We start from the raw sequence: 27,848 nt of genomic DNA, 5'->3' as shown, positions 1-27,848 counted from the left end.
TCCTTTTGCTTGAAAAATGCAAAATATGGTCTTTAGTCACCTTTTCCTACTTAGACCAATTACACCTTATGTTTGATGAGTGCTTTAATTTGCTGATGATTGGTATTGATCTATATCATTTACTGATATGCCAGATGTTTTAGTCTTTGACTTAGTCTTTGCATTTATTGATAATTTTCTCCGAATGATGACTGCTTTGATGAGTGACATAATCACTTCATTTGATAGTTGCACATTGATTGAATTTATTGAGTAGTGACTGTCTTTCACATGTTGCGATACTAATGAGTAACTAAGATTCAGACAACTTTGAAGTCATACTTTGATGCTATTTTGGTTCCCATTTTACCTTTAGCATAACCTTTGATTGCATTTTGATTACTCATTTTATATTTTTCATGCTACATTTTGATCATTCCTCGTTCCTCAATTAATTGACATCTTGATTCTGCTTTTCAAGGTTCCTACTCTATATTTTTTTATTTTGACTGAAACTGATTGATTCAACTTTGGTCAATATTACTTTTATTGAGTTTCATTCTATAGCTGTATATGCGGTTGATTAAGATTTTGATACTTCTTGATTTGATACTGCTGGTTTTCATTTGACATTATTTGAGCTATTAATAATTGCTAAGATGTAATCTAGATTGATTGATTATTGCTCAGCTCTAGAATTTGAGTGTTATACTGACTGGACAATTTTGCTTCATTGACTGAAGCTTACTCAGATTTATATTGATTGCTTTTAATTGGCCGACACTGATTGGCTTAATACTAAATTGTTTAGGCCTATTTTGATTGCTATGTTGATTGACTGATTTAGCTCTTGATTTTAATTCTCAAAGTAGTTTTTCAGCTCACGGATGATTGAATGCACTTTAAATTAGTTCTTGATTTAGATTTATACAATTTATTCAATGCTTAATAAAAAGAAACTTGTGATTCCCCAAGTAAAGCTGTTTTGCCTAGTCAATTTTCCCATCAAAAACATACAAACACAGTATAGTCTGATATTTTGGCTTGAATCAAGACTTGCTATGGGTACACTACATCCAAAGCCCTCCTGTCTCCAGAAGTATAGTGTGGAGGAGACACAGTCATGCCACATTATTTCTCTGGTCATCTACTTTTTGGGTGAGTGAGACAGATATAGAGGGAGGGAGGGAGGGAGGGAGCGAGGGGGAGAGAGAGAGAGAGAGAGAGAGAATGAGATTTTTGCAGGTCGTAAATGTGGCCCAGTTAGTTTCTTCTTTTTTTTTTTTGTAGAACAGGGAAAGGTCGAGGTGAGGCAAATTGAACCTACACGGCTAAAATGCCAGAGAGTGCTACTTTCTTCTTACTCTCACCTTTTGTCTTAAAAGGAACCAAGCTTTTGTTTTAAAGTTAACTTCCATCCTGTAAAAATGGCAGAACTGGATGAGTCAAATAAAAAGAAGTAAACAGAAAAAAAAAATGCAGCAGCATTTGTTTTTACTATCTTGATAGTAAAATCAACCATTTGATTTTATGACATTAGTGGTGGTAGTTTCATAAATCTGCATTGTGTGAGACTGTTCGTTAAACACACCTGTTCAATCAGTCTTAAGTGTCCTCCCCTCTGATTAACAAGTTCGGAGAGCTGTGTCTGTTTTTAATCACCTTTATAAAACCAAACATGCATGAGGAAAAGTATAAGGAATTAATTAAACAATGTGTTTATCTGATCTGACATAAGCTACAAATGTTACTATGTTTTGTGTTATTTGTTGAGTTACAGGTTACACTGTACTGCTCTGTACAAGGCTTGGGCGGTAACTATTTTTCCATACCTTTCTGACATTTCACCAGTGTATATGGTATATGAAGGTATTTGTGTAAAAAAAAAAAAAAAAAAAAAAAAAGCTGAGGGTAGGGGTTTTTTGTTTGTTTTTTTAAAGAGAAAATCAAGGTATGTTAGTCTGCTTTTGTGTCAGCCGAATGGAGCAGCAGTACCTGACAAACACAGAAAACACTTTAAATCATGGTGTGGCAGGAAACGACGTTGGCCTACAGCCAAGTCTCCTTAAACCTGGGAATTCTGAATGAGTCTGGCTGGATGTGCCTTTAGATTGTGTGATGTGTTGGGAAACTACCTTGCAGGTTAAATGGCAGCTTGTTCGGCCGCACGGTGACCTGGGAGAGTTTAAACATACAACCGAGACAAAGTATTCATAGAGATGAGTTTTTAACTACTGATCATCACCACCGACCCCTAGTCAGCTCACCCCGATCCCTGGCCAGCTCATCCTGAGCCTGGCTCTGATATAAGGGCAACATTATTTTCTGGTTGTTTCACAGCGGTTATGTTCTAAAGCACAAATAAACATGCCCACACCTCCTCACAACCCTGCAAGAAGGTGCCGCATTTCCGGATTTTGTGTGAATGCAGAGCCTCATACTGTCCACTGTGGCCTCTCTGTTCTGTGTGTGTGACTCAGCCCCACCCGCGAACAAGGCAAAATAATAAGAAAATAAGAAAATACAGGCAGAGAGCAGGGTCTCTGCAAATAAATACACCATCACACACTTCTAGTGGGTCATAAGCGATGATTGAGAGGGATAATTGATGTATGAGTCTATCCATTGTTTTTTGTTTTTTTTAGGAAAATCCTACATAGTATACCTTTAAAGACCTTCCTTTTATATCATCTGAAAGATTTATATTAGGGTGCTTTCACACCTATAGTTTGGTTCATTTGGTTTGGACCAATTGGTTTTGGAAGAAAAAAAACAACTAAATGGTTTTAGTTCTGGTCTGGTCTGTACTCACACTGGCTTTTAATAAACAAACAAACCAAAAGCTGCAAGCATGAAGTTATATAGATTGACAGGTAACTCAATCATTGGACAGCTGTGGTATATGTCATCCTCCCACATGGGGAAATCAAATTTCAGTGACTCACAGTAAGTCACGCAGCACTTTACTTATTCTTATGTGTGTATTTATGTTCTCTGGTGTCACAAGTAATGACAAACCGAAACAAATACACCAGGGTTCATTTTGACTAAACAGTCAGGAGAGATTCATTTATCCCATACTCAGCATGATCCCAATTTGAACAAGATGGTCTATTCAGTATAAAAACAAACAAAAAGAAACAAACGTAAATCTAGATTACTTTTTATGAACTCCTGTGAAGTTGCAACACAATGATTCTCCACAGAAAACTGTTTATCACACATGCAGGGTGTTTTGGACGTGCTTGATTGTGAAGATACAAGAGTCCACTTGAAGTCTCTTGAAAAGGGCTTGAAAAGAGCTTTAAAGTTTTGGTGAGGGACCTTTCCACCTCCATTTGACGTCTTTAAGGTTAAGTATTGTGAGCCAATCGTCCAAAATTTGTAGTGAACCTAAAATGACTGCTGTGCCCCCAATTTAAATATGAATAACAAGGTCAGGTTAGAACGTGAGTACAGAATGTGTCATTCAAAATGATGTCACTGCTTTAAAGAGCAGTCACACACCTTTCGTTACACAGTAGTTTATGCGGACTATCAAAGACCCATGTTTGTGTATGCACTCACACACGCACACCACTCAATTAAAGACAACCCTGGCCTAATCTTTACCCCTCTAATTAAGCCCTGGTGAATAATGCTTCCAATCTGCCAAGGGTTTCCACGCCGACAACACCACTGTTGCTAAGAGACAGCTAGCCCCCCAAAGAAACATGAATACTTAGTGTCATTACCACCAAGATTCTTCTTCATTTTCCTAAACTGTTGTTTGGATTGCCTCTGCTCTCATTTTTATTTTACTTTCACTCAGTGAATGAATCTGACCTTGAAAAAGGGACACCAATCAAAGAGAGAAAAATCAACAATATTACCTTATGCATTTTCTCTCTCTTTTGAGAGAGAAAACCACAAGTGCATGGTAGTAGTCAACATCAAACACACTGCAAAATAATCAATTAATGTAGGGCTGTGTGATATAACGATATATATCATGACAATAGAAAAACATCTATCCTTTCATATTATGCTCTATCATTTATGTTGTGTCACAAATCACACTCTTCACTGCAATATTTTTCCATCATTTGGAATCTGTCCATCTTCACACAGCGCAGCAGAGGAGAGAGTGAACCGGGTGAAGTACTTGAGCTGGGGCTGGATGTGAATTGTCATTGGATTATCCCTCTGCTGTGAAAACTGAACAAGAAGTACAGTTCAGATGAATTCATGTGGGGAAGACAAGATGAGTAAGGGAGTACGTTTGTGTGCGTCTGTCTGTTTTTTGTAGAAATGCCTTTTCATGTCTATGTGTGGTTGCTCTTCATAAGTATTGTCATTCAGCCACCAAGCCTGCCAGGAAAATTTTAGGCCCCATTATGAAATCATATTTCACAACCGAAGTTAAATTGCAGTTTTTAGAATGACTGCCATGGTCTATAATAGCTTAAATTACTCACTTTCCCACGTTGTCATTGTCCATGTCTGTCCAACCAAATATAAAATAAATACAACTTTTCTCTCCTTGTGCATTGTTTTAGGGCTGCAATTAACAATCATTTTCATAATTTATGAATCCCTCTAATTAATTAATTGTTTAGCCTATCAAATGCCAGAAAGAAGAGAAAAATGCCCATTACAATCTACCAGAACTGAAGTTGCTTGTCTATTTTGTCCAACCAGCAGTCCGAAAAACAAGGGATATTCAATTTACCATTATATGAAACTGATAAATCAACAAGTGAGAGGCTGAACCCTGAGAATGTTTAATATAATAATAATTATCTCAATATAATTTTCCTTGATAGAAATATAACAAATATTTGATAAATGTTTGATATAATTAAACTGAGAGGGAGAGAGAGAAGCCATTAATAACTGCTGAGTAATTAGGAGATCTATGCTGGGTTGGCTCATACCGGCTACTGGGGACTGGCTAACTACAGCAGCTAAAGATTGGGTTTCCATGGTGCGGAGCAGCTCTTCTAAGTCACTGAGCCTCGCCTCCATCACAGCAAATAAACTACATTTATTACATGTACAATAATCACTAAAGGAGGCAGGGGAATAGTTAAACATAAGACACACCGAGCGAGAGAGAGTAGGAGAGTGAGCGGAAGATAGAGATAACTGCTTAACTAAGTAACTAGCAGATCTGCATAGCATATAAATAACTGTGGGATTTGCGAGAAAATTGTTAAAAGGAGAGATCTATGAGTGCTTGAGAAGAACTAGTGTACGTTTAAATGTACAGGGGGTAATTAGCCACAGTAAAGAAGAATATAGCAAAATAAACTGGGTTGAGATGCAAAAACACTACCAGTAACAAAGACATGCTGGCACTTGGAATAGCTTTCTGCCGCATGTCAGCTTACAACTTCATCTGGGCAGAGGTGATTTCTGTAGGCTATGTATTGTGGTTGTTTTCATTTGTATAATTTAGTTTGAATTTAAATGCCTACGTTATCATGTGTTACCAGACATGTAACTAATTTTGCAGTCTGAGCCATCTTACATGTGTTCTGTATCACACTACAGCACTTAATTTTTCTGTAAAAATATTTATTTTGTTGAGGAAAAAGGACTGAAAAAGGATTTTACTTCATTTCAGTCATGCATATTTTGATGTTGAAAAGAGATTTTATCATTGTAAGTGTTTTTGAATGTTCTACCTCAGATTTGTGAAATGTCTCACTGTTTAGCAAGTGTTAGTCAAAGAATAGTTTAAAACCACAATTAACAATCTGGTTTATTCAACTTTCACGCTGGAGCAAAAACCTTTAAACTTGAAAGAAATAATGATTTGACATTTATTGTGATAATTATCAACTGATATGAACATTTTTATCATGATAACATTTTTGGCCATATCTCCCAGCCCTACTCAGATGTCAGCAAGACTTTAGTCACACCGTGCTGTTCTCCATGAAAACTGGCCTTCATGTGCCTGTGATCCACCTTTTCAAAAGAATTAACTCAGTCTTCACACTGCTCTTTGGGATGAAGTCTCCTTTTAACTCTCTCAACTGCCAAGACCTCTTATTTAGCCTTGAGCATACAGTGCTTGAATACTGATGCAACAGCATCTTCACTGCCACACAGCAGCAGTCATTTTATACTGTTGATCTAAGCGGGTAGCTCCAGGTCTGCATTCTGTCGAATGGCTAGCAGGAGAAACTCCACTGGCTCCAAAAAGAAGTCAAATTGTATGGAGTTCTATGAGAAAATGACCCTACTTCTCAATTGATCTATTACCGCAGTAAACAGTTTCCTAATGAGTTTATGGTCTCAATCACTAGTTTCAAGTCTTCTTCAATAGAGCATGATGTTCATTTCGTAAGTTATGGTCCCATTTAGAGTAAAACAGACAATAAAGCAGGGTATGCTTTAGGGCGTGGCTATCTTGTGAGTGACAAGTCGTTACCATGGCGACAATGTTGCCTATATTCTGTGAATCCAAGATTCACAGAGTATAGGTGTAGCCATAGCCGTGACTATTTTAGTGTGTTTTCAGTTCATGAAAGTTAATTGTAACATTTTGGTCACCTAAAAAGTCGGCATTTTGGTTGTACTAAAAGATTGGATGTTCAGTTTTCCGGGAAGTACATTTTGTTTTAATGGTTTTAAGCCTGTTTTTCTCTAGCGAAAATTAGCATTAGCATTATCACAGTTAACCATAGACTGTAAATGCACCATTCTCACCAAGCTAGCAGCTAGCATTAGGATTAGCTCCACCTTCTTGTCCAAATATGGTCACTTCTGGTTCCAAATATCCATGATGGCGACAGTCAAAATGCCTAACTGGAGGCTTCAAAACGGGAGTCCACAAACCAATGGGTGACGTCACAGTTGCTACATCCATTATTTTTTTAGTCTATGTGTTAATGCAATGCTGAATCCATCATCTTGTCATGTGTCATTGTATCAAAAATACTCATAATCATGGTGAGTCTGACCTCCATTTTTTTCCTTTGGTTTCCACTAAATAAACATGTCTTGCTTCTGACTATTCATGTTATGTGACTAAGTGAGCAATTCATCTCAACCTTTCCATGTACAAACATGACACTGCCTCTGTTGCTCGATACACAGTTTCTTAGTGAATGACACATCTCAGCTGACCCCTCCCCCTTCCTGGCAGACAGAAAAAATATTGAGGAGAAAAATATGACCTTTAGCTAGAAACACCAAGCCAAGCTTCATATAAGTTTTTGCTGACTGTTCAGAGTGCAGATCCAACAGTTCTTTCCTTTTCTAGTCAGACTGAGAGACAGCACGAAACAAGTCAGGAAAGAATAGAGGATTATAGAGAAAGTGAGCTGGGCTTCACAAATTGAGAACTGTCAATTCAGTCACTTAAGGTATTATTTCACCTTATCGGAAGGAGAAGAATCTCTGGCTCTGTGTACCTTTTGGGAAAATCTCCCTTTCGAACCAAACCCTATCATTTCTTACCAATTTGCAATTTCTTGCTAAATAAGGCTGCTGGGTGAAAATCTCATACCTCCACAAAGCTTTTCTTGTTTTCTTTTTAGATTGTTTAGCAATTTACATGGCGTTATACAGCATGCAATGTGTCGAGGACCTGCCTCTGTTATGTTATTTCAGGAGCATAAACAGACGATTGCTTGAGAAGAAAGCAATCAAATCCTTTTCAAAGAATGATTACATAAATCAAGAGTACAATAGACCGGCGCCATTACACGTGATGGGACATGGAACAGTAAATAGGTCAATGGGTACTGTTCATCCATTGGAAAAGCTAAGATTAAATGAGCCAGAGAAAAGGGAAAAATTTATAGGGTTTCAGGTATTGGGTGTTGTTACATTTATTTCCTTGTCTATGTTTGGTGCAGTAAGTGTATCTTATTCAGCAGCAGTGGTGTGTAATGTAATCTAAGCTGTCTTAATCGCACAAAACCAAAGTGTTATAATGATGTGTAATGGGTTAATCAATGCACTGACCCTTGCATAGATGATGAAAGATACAGTGTAAGTACACACATATTTCAGAAGATCAAAGATAAATCCAAGTGATGTTGACTGTGCCATTAGCCGCCCCTATTGACTCATTGTAATTTGCCCCCAGTTATATGCACGTACAATCTCAATGTGTTTTACACACTGAAACACTAGATTTCAAAACTGTGTATACAGTATGCAAAAAGCCACACAGATGGGTGCAGGCTGATTTTCGCTCTCCGTCAGTGTCTATATGTGAGATGTCTCCTCCTTGTACATTACAGGAATAGGAGTAAAAATTTCCATTTTAAGAAAAACAACATACTTGGCTGATAGGGGGAGGGGGTTTACTAGGGTTTTCTATCAAATCCAAATGAAATATCAAGCAGATACACATAATTGTATATCATTTATAAGTTATATGTCTTTTGTGAAGCCTGCCCAGTTGTACAAGGTTGCAGTTGCAGGAGATCATAGAAAATAGATGTTGGTGTTGAGCCCATTGCACAGTGCAGTGGTGCAATATGAGAAATGAAAGAATTAAAAATTTATCACACCCCAATGATGGTTACATACCATAACCTTGCTTCCTAGTTCAACCCTGTTGATCAAAGGTGTTAGCTCTCCAAAGGGGCTCTATTGGTTTTCCAGTAAGTTGATGTGGCAACTCTCCTCTGGAGTTCACATTTCTCTTGCTGAGCTCATCATGCAAGTTCATCGGTCAGGATGGGGTCCATGAATATTGACACGATGAGCTTCCTCTACAGAAGTGTTCCATCCACCGGCATGCTGAGGGGTTCCAAGAAAAGACTATGAGCTGTAGGGAATCTATAACAAGCTGCTGTTTCTGACCACAGGAGTCCAACCAGATCATGAATAATATTTTGTGCATTCATATACAGAAAACACACCAGAATAACCATGTGAGTCTTGATTAATCAATCAGTAAATCAACAGAAAACATACCACAACTATTTTGATAATCTATTTATTTATTTATTTTTTAATAATTGAATGTTTGGCATTTTTCCAAGTCAAAATGCCAAACAGGCCCTAGTTTCTTTGTCTCATGTGATAGTTAACTGAATATCTTTGGATTTTGGACTGCTAGTCAGACCAAACAAAAAAACTGAAGATGTCATGGAAATTGTGATGGGCGTTCTTTGTTCACAAAAATACTCGTTATCAGTTCATTGTTGCAACCCTGCCTTTTTTTCCTGCAGTTGATAGTAAACACTAAATGTGTAAGTTCAGACTAGACTGGTCAGTGTGAAATATGGTCCATCCTTTGGAGGAGGCTACAAGAGTGATGGCCTTTAAGTAGAAGACTCCTAATTTGAGCATCATAATGCTTTGGGAGTACCTAAACAGTGAGCGGTTTCTTTTCATTTCCTATTTCTACCAAAACAAAATTTTCTAAAAGAGACAAAGAAAGAATACAACCACAAATCACCACCAATCCCTTAATGATACAGCAGTTTATTTTTTATAGTTTGATAGATCTTAAGAGACAATAATGTGAAAAACTAATGCCACATTTCAAAATGAACCCATGCTAATAGCAGGGACTAAAGTAAAAACTGCATTTGGTACATAACATAAAAAGTGATCATATGTCCTCTTCCTTGCAAAGACTCAGAAGGCCAATGAAAGGAAACAGAAACTGTTATAATCATGATGTGATCTTATAGTATACTGTATATTCAAAGAAAAGCTAATCACAGCTATTAGTGTTTATATCCTGAGTAATAGTGTAGCTGCATGTCCCTAAGAGACATTCAGGATGGTATATACTTATAACATGCAAATGATGTCTGTGTGAGCTTGTTGCATGCTCTGGTACCAGTTGGTAATTACTGTACACAAGGTGATTAGCATACATCTTTTCAACACCTGTGTAGCAAATGAAATATCTAGGACAGACGTGCATTCACATATATGAGTTGCTCACATCCACTCACGCATGCACACATGCATAAACCACTGTTCAGCACGGGATCTGAGATATTCACCACCATCTGCTGTGCAATCCATGCGTCAAATTGACACTATTGATGACACAAAAAAAAAGTAATTTCTCCAGCGAACATTTGCTCCTGCGTCTTTTCAACACATGCACATGGATGTCATCGGATGTTAAGAATGTCACAGACGTCAGAGAAAGTGACAGTTCCATCAACAGTTGTCACACGTGGGCTTAGATTGCCATCATGCCTTAAAGAGCATAGTCGTTTTCAGATGTTGCTTTGACCAAGGTGAAATGTTCACTGGGGAAAGGTTTACTTTTGCCTTTAAGTTTGAAATAAGAGATTGTTTCCCGTTAGAATTGCTTCTGAATGACAATTAGGCTGTGAATAGCAGTTTATGACATGCTCAGTGTTAGCTCTGTTATTGTTAATGTTCTGTCTACACGTTACCACTTTTACACCTCCAGTTGGACTGGATGAATCTCTCCCTGCGGACTACATACTGTATATCATCGTCACACTTTTTTTGATACATTGTCACCCCCACAAAGTGCAACAGTGGATGTCTGACAATGTGATAATTAGATTCATTTGGAGTGAACCCAGTCGTAGTTCAGGTTAAGTTCTGTCCGATCAGATTCTTTCTGTATTCATTTGGGAATATAAAAGAAACCTATCAACACCTTGTCATGGCCATGTGAAGACACTGAGGAGTCTTCTTGTTCTTAATGACTATAGTTGTGAACAGAAAATTGAAATACACTCACCTTACTGTTTCCCAACTGTGGCAAGGACATGGTAGGAATGAAATGTAAATGTATCCTTAATTGGACAAAAGTGTGATGACATGATCTCTACTTCTTCCCTTTCTGCTGTGATTTTTGGAAAACAGTAGCCAGCAGAGTGCCAGTTCCCTGTATTTAAAATAAGCTGACCAAATATATCATTGTATTTTAAATTACAAGCTAACATTTCAGAGGAAAAAGCCATTTTTAACCTACTGACCAAAATCAGACAGCTAGATCTGGATTATTGATGATTTCACAGTCCCTTTGCCCTTTATCTGCGGATAGTGTTAAAGCCAAATATCCACCTGTCTAAAAAAAAATAGGGAAGGAAGGGTAAATGATACCTGAGCTGTATAGGGCTGAGAAAATGTCAAAACAATTATAGATATTAAGAATGTGCTGTGACCTGCAGGCTTGGGCTGAATGTCAGACTCAGAGTTTTACCTTCTATTACACAAAAAATATATTGCGTATTGTAATGAAATAAACAAGAGATACATGGTTTTAGAACCACAATGACACTTTTAACAAATGGATGATTTGCAGTTATATTGACAAAATTTATGAGTTTAATGGAGAGGATGACTTGTTGCCCATGCTAGTCTAATGTGTCAGTAAGAGTAGCAAGAGCAGAGGTACAAGGTCTATGTAGACAGCATGTTCATTTCAACGCAGCTGTGTCTTTAAAAGTCAGATCACTACAGCAGTGTCCTAAATCATGCTCTCATTTACAATTGCCCATATAATAGATACTCAGTAGTTTACTCTTTAGGGAGGAGGAAATCAAGATTTTGGACAATTATGAATCGTCCTTCTGCGTCATCATTGGCAGGTGTTGAGTCACACAATAGTAGTTTTTGCATCTATAAAATGGGATGTATTTCATTGTGGGATTGTTCTCAGAAAGGAGGATACAGGCCATTGACTTTTTTGTTCCATTATTGGAATTTTTCAGGACATTATATAGTGCAGAAATTTATTTTGGACTCAGTCCTGCAGTTGCAGAAAATCTTTGTACATCCTTTTCATACATTTTTTGCGAGTAACTATACTCAGGCCAATAACCCGTAAACAGTCTCCCAACCTCCTGAAGCATAGTTCAAGATAGACTAAAGCTCATTTGATGTTATGAACTAGAAAATTCACTTTGGGCGTCTTTGGCAAAACCTGTCTGTTGCTTATTAATGCCCGAGCAATACTGGATTTTTGAGGCCGATATTACTATTAATATTTTAGTGAGAAAAATCAGATAACAATATATCTGCTGATATTCATTTTTTATACATGAGTGTATATTTCTATAAGGTCTATACTATTCTATTTAGAATAGTCGTGATTTGAAATGACCTGGTCTGTTTTTCTAAATGAAGATCAGAGGATCAATACATCATGGTTAAATAAAGACTTAAATGAAATTTCAAAATGCATCAGGTTTGACTTCAAATTAATGCTGTCTACCAATTGAGACACATGGATTATTCAGTCTATTTCAAGGATGACCAGGGAGCACCATCTGCCAGACAAGTACGTATTGACAGGAGCACAGTCAATAATTTTGATGAAATCGGTTTCCAAGACCATTTTCACATTGAAAATGCAGTGATGTTCATTTCACTGCTCAAGAGCAACCTTGAGCCTTGCTACTACTAAGGGCTAAGCCTGTAGCTCGTTTTCATACTGATCACTACACATTTAAGAACATCATTATTTTTGCTACTGTTAAGACCAAAAACCTGTCTGGGGGAAAAAATATGACCATATTACCATCACAATACTTACATTCAGACAAAAGTTGATATAAATTTTATTTTGCAATTACTTTGACTGCAAAATCTGGAATAAAACAAAGAATAAACAAAACCCAGGTGGGCTTATTACATACAACCTCTATTATGGATTAAAAGAATAAACAAATAATAAAATATATAGACATACACACACTCACTCAGGTACAAATATGTGCAAACAAAGTTCTTGTCAAGCTGTGACTGTGTAGCTTATTGTTTTTGACAGGTACTTTATGAAGCAGAGATGAGGAACAGCATCTCTAGTGACATCTGTAAAGGAGCATATTGATATTCATGTTTGCCTGATCTCAGGAACACAACAAGAGATGGTTGCTTGCTATTGATTGTATGATGAAAGCGCAAAACTGCCTTCGTGGTGAAAACCCTGTTAATAAATAAATAAAACGCCTAAGCAAAAAGCAGAAATAATGTACTTTTTTTAAAATCATTGCTGTATTCACTCACATTCACATGCTCAAGTGCCATGTCTTTCTTGCTCTGCGTGACTAACATTTTTCTGAGAAGTGCTTGCTTTTATTACCATATTAGTCTACATTATGATGAAAGAGCATGTGTGCATATCGCAGAATGTGTGAGCCTTGCTCGCTACAGACTGCCTGCTGCAATCTCATCGTAATACAGGAAATGCATGCTGCCTCACACCCTGATAAAGCTCACACACACACACACACACACACACACACACACACACACAGGCATCTGCCCAAGCACCTGTAGAGGTTTTTAAGCTTTGCCAGCTGCCTAGCCTGTCCAAGATCACAGTGCCAGTGCCTGTCATAATCTGCAGTGCTGCCTCGCAGAGACGCATTTAAAGCTGATCAAATGTGTGTGTGTGTGTGTGTGTGTGTGTGTGTGTGTGCGTGTGTGCGTGTGTGTGTGTACACAAGAACAGTTTCATAATAATAGCTACATACTTGTGATTTGGAAAATCCTATTCATTATGCAGCCTTCCTTTGAGGTAGAAGGCGAGTAATTACTTTTTCTTTAAAAACCAGGGATTGAATCTTGCTATAGAAGCTAAGAGTAAACACTTAATGTAAGAGGCTTTTGGTGAGGAAGGAAAAAATAAGTTATTCCTATAACTCTTCTTTGAAAAGGAGTCTATACTTTTGCTGCCACTCACGCACTCACACCCCCTTGCTTTTGCTCTGTTATCACAAAAAGACACACAGACAGTGGGGGATCCTGTTCTTATTCTCAATCTTTTCCTGCCACTTCTCTCCCCCTACACCTCACTATCTGCACCTCTTTATTTTTCCTTGTTCTGTCCTCTTCTCATTACAGCACAGAAAGTTTTCTCATCTGTCTGAGCCCCACCTCCTATTCTTCCTCCTGTTTCTCTGTCATCTCTCAATGAGCCTCTACTTTTCTCTGCCTCTCTGTTTAGTGCTTTGTCCAGGTAATCCTTCACTCTTCATTTTTTTATTTTATCCCTGTGTTCTTTTTAATTCTATCACTCTTTTCCACTTTCCCCATGGAGAAACCAGAAAGTCATCACCAGAAATTCAGCATATTATATCGCTATCTGTGATGCCTTTCTATTAAATTATACAAATTAGAAATTCCCATTAGTTTAAGTGAAACTGATAGGAGATATGGTAAAAAGAAAGTACACTCATTGTTTCATCAGGGATTACATTTTTCACTGACAAATATTTGATAGAGTTTCAGTTCCTGTGCCACTTTATATTTTCCTCAAAGCTTTTCATAAATGAACCTCATATTCATCCATTTTAGTAGAAAAATTCCTCTATGATCTCTTGTCAGGTTTTGATAGCTGGGGAAAAAAATATACAATCCTGAGGGTGATATAATGATCAAAAGCTGGAGTTATGATATTGGATTTGAGAAGTAAAACATAAAAAAATATTGTTTTAAAATAACACAATCAACCCATGAGATAAGGATTATGTTTACTTTCACACACATTCTCTTATTTATTTTCTATATTTCAAAAGTAGATTTTAGTGAGTATTCAGTCAGTGGTTAAATGAAATAAGCCTTTTCTGTTTTAAATGATATGGTTGCAGGGTAAAAAGAAATACCCCATGGTCTGTACCAACGTGAACAGTAACATCTTCTTAATCTGACTGATTCTGATCTAGATCTTAACTGACAAATCAGCAGGGTGGTATAATCGGCTGAAACAAGTTAATTTTTCAACTGCAAAATGTCCTGCATGCATAGTTTACACTTGTTACACTACCAGTATAACAAGTGTAGAACAATATTTTCAATAAAATTGTCAATCAAGTACATGTAAGTATGGTCAAGTAACTTGACGCAATTTACTTGACCATACACAAACTATCTTACAGCCCTGGTTTTGTTTTTTTTTCTGTTTTACACAATAGAAACTTTTTTTTCATTTGAGTACTGAGCAGGACATTTAACAGTACAGAAAAAAAAGAATTGTAAGTTCTCTCTGTTGGACAAACTATGGAAAGTCACCCTGTTTTCAAATGACCTCAAACATATGTTTGGATCAGCAGACATATATGCTGACACCGACATTTCTGTGATAACCCAATATCGGCTGGTACTCTATTAGCATGGCTATTCCTGAAATGATGTGAAACCTGCTCATGCAATCAGAATCCATTTCCACATGTACTTCCTGAGCCTAGTTAGCAGCGAGATCATTTCTTTACATTTATAAACTGTTCACTCTATTTTTTGAATTCCAAGAACAGATAGGAGTGTGTCAATGGCAGCTTCCATTAGCCAATGCTAAATGCTACTGACATCGGCATGCAGAGCACATTTACCAAACAGCAGCCAAGAATGTCACTTTGTAATGTTCAGTGGTCAGCTGATGGAATTAATTAGCCAATAAAACGAAGTAAAGGTTTTCATCTCAGCCAGCAAAATCAAAGTTGCCTGTCAGCCTTTCTGCGTCTAAACCTTTGTCTTCTTTTTCTCGGTCTCTCTCCCCCACAGCAAACCCCATACATTAATATGACTGCCCATGTCCTCCAGTGGCTCAATTGCAAGTACTCACACTTACCTTGCTGTGAACAGCATCATTCACATTTTCCCTAAGATTAATATATTCACTTCTACACCACCATCCTGCCTTTCCTCATCATCCCTCTATTATTTCCTTGCCACCCCCCACCCGTTCCTCACCTCCTCATCTCTCCTTTTGAGTCATCCATCCACCACTGCGTCACCATGCCGTCTAGCAAAGCAAGCTTCCAGCAGAGCGGGCCTCATGATTGGGGCAGGGAGCTAGCCAAGAGCACTGGCCCGGGACCAGAGCAGAGATCCTGGGCGGCCCGTGCCCAGATTAGCCCCTCCTCAGAGTGGCATTGGAACTCCCCTGCTCCCTGGGCTCCAGCTGGAGGAGAGGAGATTAGAGCGAGAGGGAGGAGCAGATTGAGACACTAGAGATTCCAAGAGCCGTTTTTAGACTGCCTGTGAAATTGGATAACAGATTACTCTCAAATGTCCTCCTAACACTTTATATTAAGTAGAACTAATAACATTAATCTAATAAATTGCCAAATACTTCAGTGGTGCTCTGAAGGGAGAGCAGGAACTGGGTGTGTTCTCCTTCCCGTCACCAGGCAACACGTGCCGTTGTTGTTGGGTGTTGTGGATGCCATCTTTTATTTAAAGCTCCACATATTTTATATCTACAATTGATCAAATGTGTAATGTGAAAGGAGTATCTCATAGTGAGGAACCCACTAAAATATTTCAGAGTTTTGGTGTTATGGCCTGCAAACTCTACTTGCATCAACCCTGTTTCCAGCAGCTGCAACAGCTGTTTTCAGCAACAACAAAAAAAAAAAAAAAAAAAAGCTCAATTCACTGTAAACTATCTTCCTAACACCAAAATGGCAAATGACAAAGTTAGCAACTGGCTGGTGAACATAGTGGATCATTTACCAGCTCAGGAGGCATAAAGCACTTGTACTGATAAGGTGGACACAAACACAGCATCAAATGAATGCTAATGTTGTTCCATCTACAAGATTGTTAATAGGAAATACTTTGCTAACGAGTTTTTAAGGCAATGTCAGGTTTCAGCTCCTTCTGATCTCCAATGGTCAAGAAAAAATAATGTAATGCATCTTTAAAACTCATTCTTCACTCAAAGAAAATTACAAAGTGACTGAATACAAGGACAATAAAAAGCCAGAAGACAAAATGCAAACCACACTATAGTGAAATAGATATTAAATTACAACTAATTAACGCATAAAGGTGAGAGAATTTAATAGGCTCAGTGTGTGTAATGTCAAAACAAACACAAAAAAACGCTTTTCTGTCCTGATGCTCTTCCTCAGGCTACTCAAGAAATTTGTGCACATAGAGTATATTAAATCATCAAATTTTTCTGCATTTAATGGCTCTTCTGCTTTTGTTGTTGTTGTAGATTTAAAACTATTAAAATAATTAGTCCACAAGATAAAGACAGAAAAACAAAAAAACAATGGGTAATTGGTAAAAGCTGTAATAAATTATGTCACATTTAACAAATACCTCTCTGTAGAGATTTTGGACCAGTGAGAACCTAAATCACCAAGTATTTAATCTCCTACTGCATTTAAATACACCAAGCGCATATACAGACTGTTCTGTTAATGGTGATAGGTGACATTAAAAAGCAGACGATGCTAACGCAAGATACCAATATATATATATATATTTATTTATTTATTTATTTCTGTCACAGTTCCACAGTGAGGTACATGTTGCATAAGGCCAAGAAAAATAAGACTGACACACATCAGCACAGGCAACCACTCACACCATCAATCTTATGTCAGGCCCAAAACACATGCTTGCACCACACATCTTGCCTCCCACAGGAGCAGCATCACCTCATCCGTAGTTTTCTTCCCTTCCACAAAAACTTATGGTCATGCTATAAAAAACTCATGTCATGCTATAAAATTGGATTCTGCTTGTTTGTGTGTGTGTGATCCATCCCAGCTCTGTTTGCAGAAAAGTCACTGATACCAGGAGGTCCACAAGCCAAATCGATATGGATTCTTTGGTGGGGTGAATCAATAGGAAGAAGCAAAGGTTAACCTGCCTCAGAGTGCGTGATGGCTCTCTGCAAGTATCCAGTACCCCTTAACCTTTAGCATGACATAATTCACTACAACTTACAGTGGTGTGCCCCTGTTTAACCAATTGCAGAAGCCTGTCCCTTGAGGTGTGACTAACCCAGCTAGATTTTACCATCTAGTTATAGTTTTATCTACCCCCTGACACGCACTTAAACATTCTTATTTCTAAATTTGGCACTATTTGTTTTATCGTTATTGCATTGCCAGGGCTGTTGATTGCTGATAATATTGGTGATGTAGGAATTAAACTGTTGCACTAGCTCACCGGTGATAAGAGCATCAGATAAATGGCTACAATGTGAAATCTAGAAGTCTGAATCTACTTGATGGATCTCATAATGTGGGAGATTATTTAACACCATCCATCTCAAACTGATTATGACAAAAAATAATCCTACTTTTATTACAACCATAAAAAGAGAGGGAGAAGGATTTGAGAGGTACACCGATCAAAGAAACCAACCTCCATGAATACACTGACACTCTTGCTCTTAAGTTGACACAAGTGCTGTACTTCTATTAACTCCACAAGATACTTGACGTTCTCTAGGTATTTATGAAGGCACTGCAAAGGGACTTGCAAAGTGCAGTTTCAACAAATGGATTAAACTGATTTCTACTCTGCATACTTAGCTTATGTTGTCTTGTCAACATTTGGGATAGTATTGGAGCTGGTTAGTGACCTGTCTTGATTTCTCTAGTCATGGATTGCTATGTGCATGTGTCCAGTAACAGGTTATTATCTATTACTATTACTATATTTAAGTAATAATGGAAATGAATGTACAGTACCAGTCAAAAGTTTGGGCACACCTTCCCATTGAGAAAATGAGTCCTAACTTTTGACAGATACTGTATTTCTAGTCCTTGTTAGAGCCTCTTATGTCATCATTGTTGGTACATGAGACTTTCACATTGATGATTACTTTGGAGTTTAAGAAATAAGCCACTGATTTCTAAACAAGACTAACAGTCTGCAGCCACGCTAGCAACTCTGTGAGACTGTACTCTGGAACAATAGCGCTTTGAGCTAAATGCTAAAATCAGCATGCTAACATGCTCACAATGACAATGCTAACACGTAATAACAATAATAAAATAAGTTGTTACAATTCATTCAGAGGGGGACATGAATGTGTGTACCAAATGACATGGCAACCCATCCAACAGTTGTTGAGACATTTCTCAAAAATAAAATAAAAAGTCAATTGGTGGTGCCAAAGGAAAAGTCAGAGGATCACCAAAGTCAGTAGGATTCATCCTCTGAGGACCATGGATATTTAGATTTTCATGTAAATCTATCCAATAATTGTTGGGATATTTCACTAAAACCAAAAATGTCAACTTGCTGGTGGCACTTTAAATATTAAGTAAGTGTAACACCAAATTTAGTAGGATTCAATCTCTGGAAGCCATGAATGTCAATTTATTTAATATTTTTAAAGCATTTTGGTCTGGACCAACACTGACACAAACATATGAATATATTGTGGCAGATTGTTTGAAATTATAAGTATTTTTGTTTATGTTTTTTATGCTATTATAGCATTGAGCAGAAGTTTCGGTTTGTAGAAAAATTCTATTGGAAATTGATGTTTTTTTCTTTTGTTTTTTTAAATACTACCACAGGATGGCACCTAACTTAAACAAACCTTATTACTTTTCAGAATCTATAATCAGAGAATGAAGTTCAACATTGTGAACCTCTGAAAATGTTACTGTACACAAGAGGAAGTAATAATTGTGGAAAGAAGGTGAAAAGAAGCATCTGGCAACTCCATATACGTTTCCCATTGCAGGGGCTCTATCCTACAAAGGACATGGCTGGTCTGCCAGAGCATGGAAGCAGCATACTGAATCTGTGTCAGTTCAGCCACATGGACATCAAAGTTAATGGTGTATTTGTGTGGTCCAAAAACTTGCAGACTCTGAATTGCCCATAGGTGGAACAGTTGTCTGTCTACAGGGCTGTACGTTTTATTATTAGGTGGTAACACTGGTGCCAGCAAGCTAAACATTTCAGTAGCACAAAGAAAAATTTAGTAGCACACACAAGTGGACGGTTAACTCTTACATACTGTTGATATCTTGACCCTCTGTAGCATGGAGTGGGTCATTTTTGATCCCTCTCAAGTATCCCTTTACAATTAGTCCCTATACCAAATTTTGAACCAAAATTGTATTTTGCATCCATAGATATCTTATCAGTCTTTAATAAATGGGTGAATAATCCTTCATTAATGTTTCAGAGCGCAGAGAGTGTTTTCTTTAGGTTTGACACCGTTCATTTGTAGAAAAAAATAATCACAATCACACTATATTATGACCTCATGTTATCTAAAACAGGAAAACAAAAATTGCACATACATTAGGTAACTTACATAAATAAACAGTCTCTACTGCAATTTGCTATCATTTATGGAGAGAGGGAACTAGGTTGTGTACTCGAGTCGACAACTACACTTGTTACGTTACTGTAAGTGCAATAAAAGTTTCGAAAGTAAAAAGCCAATAAGTGTAATTTAATCCAAGCTGTACATCTTTTTTCAAAGATGAGTCTTGGAAAAAGGGGGGAGGTTGTCTTATATTTGGGTCAATAAGGTGATGTTTCTTTTGCTAATTTTTACAGATGTCACACCAGTTCAACCCACTTGCACACATGTGAGTGGATACATATTTCTCTTCGCACAGAATAATAATTATTAATATAATAATAATTATAATAATGAATTATTAATCATTTTGTAATAGCATATGCAGTCAAAACTGACACACTGCACAGCCCTAGTCTATATATGTAAGTGCTGTGATGGACTGCTGACCTGTCCAGGATGTACCCTGCCCCTCACTTAATGCCAAGTGGGAGAGGTCTCAGCAAAGGATAAGCAGGTATAGATGATGGATGGAATACTTTAAGCTGAAAGAATGCATCCTTTGTGGAAAATTCAAGTAAATTAAGTCTGACATCCCGGCATTACTTTTCAACCAAAACAAATTTATGCTAATGCATAATAGGTTATTCTATGATGCATGTGAATGTAATTCTTGGGAGAAAAGCTTGGATAAAAACACAATGAAGAATGAGCGTGACACTGATCTAAAGTCCAGTCTGAGAGTTCAGGAAGGCTTTGAAGTTTAGTTTCAAAGGAGCAGAGGATTCTTGCAGCCATGGCCAGACCTAAGGCGGTAATACAAAATCTCATCTGATGCTGGGTGAAAGCACAAAATGATGAATTTATGATCTGCTGTTATGTACTTTTATGGGTTTTATATTTTCTTTGTTCGGCTATTATATATTTGATTCTAGCTGGGCCTTACTTTCAGTTGTCTCACCTAAATAATCCAGTTGAAATATAAGCAGGAGTCTGGTATAGGTCACTGCATGCAGTGATTCTTGTTACAACATCAATACACATAATTGGAGCTAAATAAGTGCTCTGATATTAATAGCAGAAATGTTGTCAATGCCACTGCATAATAGCTGGGGGAACATGTTGAGTATTGGTGGCAGAATAACTGAATACAGTATGCACCTTATGAATGCATCGATTTCTGTATATCTGTGGATCTAGCTGCATCACTTTCCATTTTCTACTGGCATGAATGTCATAAGGTTTGCAGAGCACATACAGGAAGACTAAATTCTCAAAGTCATAGCAGTTTAATCCTATCAGATGTTTTTTGCTTGAAATAGCAGCCAAAGACTGTCTCCTCTGTCAGACTGGCTTTGAGTGACTTTAAACAAATTCAAAAGGGCCTTTAGTCATCCAAAATGAAAAAACAAATCTTATCATCCATTTATCACAGATATTTCCCTCCTTTTGAATATGTTTGAATGTCATCCTGCACCTTCTTCGGGTGCGCAAGTACAAATCTTTCAAGTGACTATAGATGTAACATTTCTTTTAATGTAATTTAATTTGCTTGCAATGCAAAAATACACACACACACACACACACACTTTACCCCAGAGTGTATTTGATGAAACTCGAGGACCTACCGTCTGCGTTCAATTCATTTTGCATCTGAGTTTGCCATAGAAGATAAAAATATAAAAAGAGGCAAGGACAAGAACTGTGATGTCTTAATCAAAGGCAGCTGGAAAAGCACATTTGCCTGAATATTTCTCTTGTGATCCAAGGATAAACGAGACAAAGAAATGTTTTGTTCTATTGTTTGTAAGGCACAAGCAGGAACTGGTTGTCAAGGTCAGAAAAAGAAAAAAAAAATAGACATTTAAGGAGGTGTGCGCTCATGATTCTTGGCTCACTGCTTAGGTTTTACTGATGCAATTGATGGTTCTGAGCCTTCAGCTGCAAAGTTTACGTAGTTAGTAGCCTTTAAAAAGACGTCACGCACTACGCAAAACCTTCCCTTGACTTTTAAACAGCCAATTATTTAAAAGGGAGTATGTGGGCCTGCTTGTGTGGGTGACAGAGAGAGAGAGACACGGAGAGAGAGAGAGGTAAAGAATATGTGTGGAAAAAGCAAAAGCAGCTCCAACCATGCAATCACAGAAAATGACACATGGCATTTCAAACTCACTTTGTTCCATATAGCAATCCTCGCTGTAAATTACCAAACCAATCACCCATGACTACTTCCTTCTCCTCCTTCCCTCTCTCCAGGCAACACGTGCAAGCAAAGAGAAAAACCTTCTCAGCATGACCTATCTGTAAAATTGGTTACATATTTCAAGGGCAAATGCAACATATGACCTTGGAATGCACTCCATGCATGAGAGGTGAAATTAAATCAATGGGTTGCAGGCTAATGGAGCCGGTAAGATGATTCCAGAGAAGTGGCGTTAATACAGCTGGCCTTTCGTTTGACACCTTTTATCTCCAGTGGTGCTGTTCTCAGTTTATTTCTGGCAACGTCTACCCTTTTTTAAAGTCTGTGTAAAGGAAAATCAGCTATGTCTTTTCAAACACATTATACATGTTGGAAAATAATTGCTGCAAACATGCGAAAAGACTGTGAACTATGTAGTACTGAATTGTGGCGTTAGAGCGTTAAACTGTTTCTCACCATTTCTGGGCGGGCCTGAAATGTTGTAGATGTTGTGTCGATGATGTAGAGGGGTTACTGGCATGACCCACCCCCCCTCCCCCCCCGACTCCGGTCGCCACCCATGGCAGCTGGGAGATCCCCGGCCAGAGGAAGAGCATTTGCTGTTAAGTGCACCGAACTCCACAAAAAAAATGTCAGTTTAACATAACGATGGTTGGTGATGGTTCACTTGCTGGCTAGTCATTTAAGTCAGATTTTTACTGAAACAAGTCCACATTTACCTACAAAATATGTGCCGAATTAAACAGTGGCTCCTAACATTACTTTGTTTTTAAAATATCATCCATACATTCGGATCGAAAATTTGCATCAGGCACAATAATAGGCCTTAAGATATAGATTTAGATGTTCCAGTCATGTTTTGGTGTGATTGTATTTGGGCACCAAAAACAAAAAACCTTAAAAATCATGATTCATACATTAAGTGTGAAAGAAAAAGGCTTAAATTATTCAAACCACGTATGCAATGTTTCTTTATATTATAGGATCTAAAATGTCTTATCTGAACCCAAATGTTCTGGTTAAGCTCCATACTTTTCTCTACATGACTGTGTTGATGGTGATATCAAAGTGAGAGTCATGTTTTGCCCCGTCCTTGATCTCCTTTTTCCTCTTGGACTGAGTCATCTCTTATGTCACATAAGAGACTATAAAATGTTGGGACAAGGCGTCTCTGTGTCAATATTTAATGGATCTGTCCATTTAGAGCAAGAGTGATAAGATGTTGTAACCCCTTTTATCTGTCTTGTTTGCTTTTTCCATATCCCTCTCACGCTGCTTTCTTTAAATCTGAGAGGTCAGATTTTGTTAGCAGAATTAGCTGAAAGTAAAGAAGAGGCTTGACTGGTTATGCCCGAGAGCAACTAGACTCTGACAGTACGACTCAATATTTAACACCTCTCCAGTCATCTGAGGGGTTGATCACATCAAACTGAAATGGGAGACAGAATGGGAGAGCAACATAAAAAGAAATAAGTAAAACAACAAAGCCGAGAGCAGACACTTGCCTTTTGGGATTTTAAAACCAGAGCTGCTAATGAATAGAGTCAAAACATAGCCTGGATGGTACAACGAACATGAACCTGCATGTTTGAAGTAGAGTGTGATAACAGTGCGACCATATGAAAGTCTGCTAAAGTTGACAGCGCTATGCTGGTGTGTGTAGCGATCGCTGGGTGTTCAGACGACTACATTGCAGTGTAGCTGATGTATGTAAGAGACGTGGAGCCGCGATGAAGCCAGCCATGAAATTGATCTGAACAGAGGCCTTAAGAGCTCTTACACACACACGCACACACCGAAACCGCTCACACATGCATGTACACCCACAAATGCAGCCACGGGGAGGGGGGGGCGACGACAAGAGAACGCCTTAGAAGATGAAAAGAGGACCTGAGGATATTAGTAAAGCTATGAGAGCTGACCTTCCATGCTCAGGAAAGCAATATCCAACTGACAAAGAGCAGAATGTAAATCCACAGCCTCAGTAATAACTAGGCAGCTTCAGCCATGTGGTGTTTAGCTTACATGGACATTCCCATTTATTCAAACGTCCATTATACAACTGATTTGGACGCACTTTACTGCCGTCTGCGTGCTGCTGATGGCTGCCGGATACATTTTGGAGCTAATGAAAGTGCAATATATTCAATGATTGTCCACGTGTTTGGATTAGCTGATAATATGAGCACTTATGTGCACATAGAGTCATTATGGTCCCACTCTCTGGAGTTCTCTTTTTTTTTTTCAAGCTTTAAGTGAGGTTTAAAGTATCTGGTTAACAGCTAAAACTCATTTTTGAATCAGTATTATTATTATTCCCATTTTAATAGTAATGATTGTACCTGCTTATCTTATTCCCTTTTTATTGTAATACCTTCTTATCTTATATGTTTTTGTCATGTATGATCCCATTTGTTTTTTGCTTTTTATCTTGAGTCTACGCCTTACGTATGAAATGTGCTTTATAAATAAACTTGATTTGACTATACAGTATGTATTTGCTGTAGATTTTTTATATTGTGTATTTCCGTCTTCTTTCCCTCAGTTGATCAGTATTCTCCCCTCCTCTAGTCCGCAGCAGCGCCCATCCAAGCCTCCCACCGAGAATAACACAGCAAATTTGCAAGAATACATTATTAATTTCCCGTCAGAAATGGCAGCCGCCTCCAATGACAAGTGCTCCTCGCGTTTCTTTTTTTTTTTTCCTTTTTCATTTTCATTTTTCATTTCCTGTAGTGCACCTGAGACAACTACGTGGCCACACTGACATGTCAACCACACACACACACACACACAGTATACAGTATATACACAGTCACACATACAAACATGGACTCAATATCATACGTGTCATACCGTACTCTGAATATATAGAAAAGCAGAAAACACACATAAGAGCACAAAAACAAATGTGCCCTAAACTACTGCAATGACAATCCTATCTGACACAGAATCACTCTGAGATTGAGACGTGATAGTCATCTAGCCTGCAGACCACAAAGAAGAAAACAACACTCTTTCTCTCACCCTCCCTTTCTCCTCTCTTCAATCCTAAGCCCCCCCGTCGCTTTCAGCTCTATATCTGAGAGGTTGTTTTCAGGTCTTGATTCTCTGCTCCTTCCAGGTACACTCAGAGCTTTGTGTGATTCTCGTGATAAAGAGGTATTATTGACAAAGGTCCCCAAACACACCCAGTGCCACAGAAACTAGGTATACTGCACACCAATGGATTTAACTCAAGCATTTTTTTCTGTTTTTTTTTCCCCTTTTCACCAATGATGCACTTGTAAAAATGCTGGTTCTGAATTATATACATCAAATAGGGAAAAAAAAAACCCTCAATCATCTGATACAGTTAGATTTATTTCACAGGTGTGCCTACACAACACTAACCTCTGACCAACAGTTTTACCAACATCATGATACTCAAAATTATAGTTGAAGCTGAATGTTCCCTTCAGTTCATGTGCTTATCACAGTGCTGTTGCTTTAACAAAGAGTAGAAAATATAGACAGAATGACATGCAACAAAGGCATTTGTTATTGTTACATAGTTCATACCTCCACTGAGGTATTCACACAGTGAAGTTCAGGTTTTAGATTTGGTACAGGTTTAGATTCAGATTTGGTATCAGGAGAAGAAGTTGGACCATACCCACTACAGAGTAGGAGATGGAGCATTTAATTTTTTTTTGAGGTTTTTCCATGTATACAGTACTCATAACAGACCAAGTAACATTTTCAGGGTCCAGAACATGCTTTGTCATTTGTCCTAGTTTTGTTAAAATTTTACCCATGATGAAACTATTACTGCATTGCACAAGATTCCCAAAGCAAATAAGACAACAAAGCTACAGCACAGGCATTAAAATTGAAAGTTCACTAAACAGTAAAAGCATAAAAAACACTTGAGTTCTCTAACCCAGTGAGCAAATTCATTTTTTAAGTATTTATATAAATATATTCTTCTAAATGTCATCGTGTTGTAGCTCGAATGAAATCAAGGGTTTGGAAATAGTGATGTGAATCTTGTAAACAGCTTTAGTTTATCTTTTTGTGCTAAATAAAAGTGTCTATAACTTATGTACAACATCATAAAGACTTGTGTACTTCAAATGAACCACATCTATTTCTGCAGGATAATTAGTGGCAAATGAGTTGTCACAACTCGTTTATAGTTCTTAAGCCACCATTTCATCAACCATTACACGTCGTTTCTTTCTCATGTGTCACTGCTCTAACTTCATAACATGACTGAAGCAGAAATTAGATTGAGCCGGCTTTTTGCTCATTAGCATTGTGGCTGTGTGATGGGTGATTAATCGGGGGCGTCACCGGTCCTGCATACTGCAGCAAAAAACTTTAAAAATAATTCTGTGAAAGTTGTCTGACTGTTAATATTAATTGCCATAACCCACAGTTTCCCTTCAACCCACAGTTTCCCTTCAATCAAATTAGCCCTGACTAATCAAGCTGTTAAAAAATATTTTTTCCCCCCACAGAAGGATCTTTTTAATGCATTTATATTAATTCATTATTTCTATCTCATTCAATTATTGTGTCACTGGCCCCAGTGGCACTGTTGTGGCAAATTAAAGGCAGTTTGCAAAAAGACACATACACACTTTAGCAACGTTGACAACAGTGACAGATCTTCATTAAAATAATAACGCGCTGTTTATGCACCAACTCATTGACATGCACACATGCTCCGTTTATCAGAGAGTGTCTTTGGTAATAATGTGATTATTTGCAAGTGTAATGCAGTACTGAATGCGATGTGGTGAAGGGGGAGTAGGAGATGGGGGAGGGCATGTACGCATGCTGTTAGAAAAAGGATAAAAACAGAAGAACGAGAGTAAAGTGCTGATTGGATAATTGAGCATTTTTTTGTTTTTGGAGCAAAGCCATAACAATAACTGTTCAAACACTGTGCAGGGTCCAACCCTCCTGAGGGACGGGACAATGATTGTTTACGGGCGATTAGGCAAATTGCTAACTAAAAATATGTGTGTTTAGGAACAAACAAGTGAAAGGCTAATGGAGTTGTCAGGGCACACTTTCCAATGGCAAGTTCCCATTAACGACCCTAAGACTATTAAACGGCCCTCAAGACAAATGTTTTAAAGATAACGGGTCAGCCCAAAACTCTGACTACCACATCTTTCTTGCCACCATTTAGTTAATGATGAGGTTAGCATTATTTTAAAGTTCAGATGAGGCTCTTTTTTTGGCCTAAAGGCTGTTCTAATGGGGGAAGCAGCTTATCTTTCATTGGCAACAAGACTTGTAAGTGAGTCTCATGGCAATTTTCATTGGCCAGGCATCATTATTAAAAAGGTCTTCACCTCTACAGAGAAGGTCAACACATTCAGCACTGCTGAAATATCTGAACTTCTTAAGTAAATTCGTTGAAACTATGTTTTTTCTTAGCAAGTTTTAATGCTTAAAACATAACTACAGTCTTACCTAAAGCAGTAACAGTCAAATGCATCTCAATCGTGATTGTCAGTTTAAAAAATCTTGCATCTTAGATTTGTCAAATAATTTGATTTTATTTGTCAATATTATAATTAAGGTGTAAAAAAAGGCATTTTGGTAACAATGTTAAACCATTTAAGGAGGTGTGTGGGCACATATTTTAGTCATGATGTTAGGCTAAAATATTATGCAATGAATTTGATGCTA

The 27,848-nt window shown here is 37.8% G+C and overlaps 1 long non-coding RNA gene across 4 annotated transcripts in view; it reads right to left on the bottom strand.

Annotated features, from left to right (window-relative positions):
- Positions 1–27,848, bottom strand: part of LOC137197862 (uncharacterized) — a 239,677-nt gene that overhangs the window by 179,370 nt on the left and 32,459 nt on the right. For 3 of the 4 annotated variants that reach the window (XR_010931523.1, XR_010931522.1, XR_010931521.1), the window contains exon 2: positions 15,631–15,841. This is a non-coding gene — a long non-coding RNA (uncharacterized lncRNA). Of the gene's footprint in view, positions 1–25; positions 4,177–8,514; positions 8,728–15,630; positions 15,842–27,848 lie in introns of those variants that run through there. The other variant, XR_010931524.1, reaches the window with a different exon arrangement.

The sequence above is a fragment of the Thunnus thynnus genome, chromosome 15 (genome assembly GCF_963924715.1).
Source record: "Thunnus thynnus chromosome 15, fThuThy2.1, whole genome shotgun sequence".
NCBI classification, from domain to species: domain Eukaryota; kingdom Metazoa; phylum Chordata; class Actinopteri; order Scombriformes; family Scombridae; genus Thunnus; species Thunnus thynnus.
Note: the sequence above shows the minus strand (reverse complement) of the source record. Positions and strands in the feature narration are given on the sequence as shown.